We start from the raw sequence: 3,500 nt of genomic DNA, 5'->3' as shown, positions 1-3,500 counted from the left end.
GTTGGTAGTAGTGTCTTCTTGCCCCTGCAATGGCCAAGATAGTTGAGGGAAGAGCCTTCTGGAAGCTACTGGGCCCCCGTGGAAGCTTGAAAGAAGCAGAGATGTCTCACTGGAGCCTGCAGAGCCAGGAGCAGCTGTAGCCAGACCTGTTTCTCCTGTGTCTCATAGCCTGAGAGGCAAATAATAGGAAACGACTTTCAGGCTTCAGTGGGAAATCTGTGCAACAGCTCCTGCTACTAAACAGATGCTCTTTGGAGGAACTGATGGCTCAGAGCTGTGGCTATGAGTCTCCTGGTAATGAGTGTCCTGTGTAAGAGGTAGCTGGGTAGTATTGGCTGGGGTTTTTCAGTTTCTAGAGAGTTCTTCCAGTTACAAAGAGGAAGCAAGAGCTACCAAAGACTAGAAGTCAAAAAGACGATAACAGCATCAAGTTTACTACTGTCAACCCAACTCCAACCTGAACTGCTTGACCATTGAAAGAAAAGAATTTCCAGCCAGAAAGCATCGCCATTTTGTTTTTCGGTCTGGTTGACAGGAAGTACTGCTTTCATAGACCAAGGGAAGAGGCGAGGTCAGGTAAGTCCTTGGCTTTAGAATGGCAGAGAATGCCGGGGGCTCGTTTCCTCAGATGGCAGTCTGTAGTGTCTGGCTAAGGGAAATTGGTGGATAGGTCATGTTTGTGGAGGATGCAGCATCCGACCTCAAAAGCTGTGATGTACAAAGGAAAGCAGAGCTGTTGGGGAAGCAGAGTCCCTGGAGGCTCTCCTTCCCTAGGCAAAGGGGAGAGATGCAACAAGGCCTGGGCAGAAGCAGCCTCGTGGGTCAGCGTGGCGCCGCCTCAGTCACAAGGGTACCACATGGTTGTTAGGAATGATCAGCCAATGGAGCCAGATGGGTAAGGTGGGAGTGTAGAAAGTTAGGTTCCCTGCAGGCAGGGAGCAAACCAGAAGAGGCAGCCAAGTTGGTTGGCTGGTGGGATATCTTAGGAACTCCAGGACCATAGGGGACAAGGGCTGAGTTTAGGCTTCCCTGGAGTTCACACACTAGTGGGTTGTTAGGGATGCAGTGGCTAGCTGGATTTTGTGGGAAAATGTATACCTCCCGATAATGCTGAGCGGGTGACTGAGGAAGGACAGTGCCGTGGGCGACACTGACGGGACAGGAAACAAAGTGGGAGAGAAAGAGACCCGGGGTAGAGAGTGCTCTGTTGTAGGAGACAAGTCACAGCCAAGTCTCTTCTGGCATGTGCGTCTAGGAACTGTAAGCGCCGTATGCCCCAGGGACATTTAAGTCAGCTGTGGCCCACGCAGTGATGCTAAGTTGTACATCTTCATTTGTCACTTCTCTGGTGGGTCTCCTGCACAGAGCTCAGGGCACCTGTTGATGTTCTGTTTGCTTGGTCACTGCAGCAGGTAACTTCCCTTTGGGACCTGTTGAAAGTCACAGCTTCCTCCTTACAGCACTGGGCTTGGGACTTTTGCAATTGCCCCAGCACAGGGTGTTTTAAATGGCCTGGTTCCTCATATGCCGGTGCTTTCTTGGCATGCCAGCCCCCTTGGAGAATGCAGAGCATCACTTGGGCTTAACATAGCTGTCACCTTTTGTTTTGTTTTCTTGGTACATGCTCTTACTATGTAGGCCAGGCTAGCCTGGAACTTACTGGGTAGCCCAGAGTAAATCTGAGACTCCCTTTGCCTCAGTCTCCACTTGCTAGGATTATCCATGTGTGCCACCACGCCCGACAGCTGTCGGCTGGGACGGTTAAAAAACAAAACTGAGTGGGTAGCAGGAGATAGAGATTCGAACTAGGACTAGAGCAAGCAGAATTCTGTTTGCAAAACGACAGTATTTGTAATGGCTAGGCTCTGGAGTCAGACTGCCTGGGTTAATATTCTGTCTTTCATGAAGTAGCTTCTTTCAGTTTCAGTTTCCTTAGCTCTAGAATGAGATTCTTGACAGCAGTAGTATATAAGGTGGCTGTGTGGCTGTGTGAGGTAGTGTGACCAGTGACAGGTGCAAGATGGGAAATGGTAGCACAGCCAGCACAACTGCTCAGGGGAGGCTTGACTGTTTCTCCCAAGTGCTTCTCACAGCTGCTCTACCAACACTGAAGAGGTTCCCACAGAGACATTAGTCCGGCCTCTCTCTGCGGACTAGTGTAACTCAGCTCTGGACACTTGGAGCCCCAGGAAATTTCATAGACGCCCCAAGTAGGTCAGCCTGTTCCCAAGTGTGCCTGTGTGAGGTGCTCCGGGCCTCCAGCCTCCCAGATCTGTAGCACTCCACTCAGCAGCTGAAGTGAGGGAGTTTCACAGGTGGCCCTTGACTCCCCCAGGTTTGGCTCCCTGCAGTATGATGGCCAAAGAAGTAAGTTCCTGGAGCAAGTGCAGCAAACTGGGCTGAGCTGCTGACATGCATCTGAAGTCTGTTTACTTGGAAAACAAAAGTGTCTGCCCTTGCTCCAGTGGGACTCCAAGACTGAGATACCCCCACCACCTCTTTCAGATGTCCCTTGCAGAATACCTGACACACTGGCTGAGCTCACGTGTTTGTGACCCTGCTGGAGCAGGGCTCTCTCAGGCCTCTTGTAACCTGTTCAAAGCTCCAGGGACACAAAGCTCAAGACTGTTCAACAGTTTCTCTAGGCCTAGAGGAGACCCCCAAAGGGACAAGATTTGCCAGCCTCTGTGCTGCAAGGTGGTAACACACCACCTACTCTCTCTCCCTATGGAGATCATATCCAAAAAACACTTCCTAGTTAGTCCCTTAGGATAAAACAAGAGGTTCCTGGGTGTGTTATAACCTATATTATGCCTATACTGTAATCCCAACACTTGGGAGACAGAGCCAAAAGGATTTGGAGTTCAAGACCAGTCTGTTGTACAGTGAATCTCTATCTGATGAAAACATCATAGTTTCCTACTGCCACATTCTGAGCAGTTAAGGTAAGTCTGGCTCACCTGCACTGCACTGGGGCGATGGATCCCTCTTCTCCACAATCACCTTGCAGCTAAGTGTCATGGCTGCCAGTGCTTCTCTGGGCTGACCTGAAGAGCTGCAGAAGCAGTGCTGCTGTAGTTGAGGCCTGTTGGTGCAAAAACGACTCCCATCTCAAAGGGGATAAAGAGTTTATTCCAGAGCCAACTATAAATAGCCGTGGGCTGAGAACACTGATTTTGATCACCCCAAATTCCATGTTCCAGTGTGGAAAGTTTCAGGAAAGTTTTTGTAGGAACAGAACAGAAACCCATACATTAAGGCACTTGAAAATCTATTGGTGGGCACATCACTTAAGGCAGGTTCTAACACGGCAGGGAAAATGCTGTGGGTCTTGGTTATGATCTGATTAGTAGTAACTAGGAGTCTGCTCATATATTCCAGAGGAATTTTACCTGACCGTCACTGGGTGCTAAGTCCAACACAGAGGTAGGAATGTCTATTGAGGGGGCTAAAGATAGCCCAAGATAAACTGTAACCAGGCTCTGGACCTGCGTCATTCT

Source organism: Acomys russatus, chromosome 1 (assembly GCF_903995435.1).
Source record: "Acomys russatus chromosome 1, mAcoRus1.1, whole genome shotgun sequence".
Taxonomy (NCBI): Eukaryota; Metazoa; Chordata; class Mammalia; order Rodentia; family Muridae; genus Acomys; species Acomys russatus.
This window is presented reverse-complemented; position numbering follows the sequence as displayed.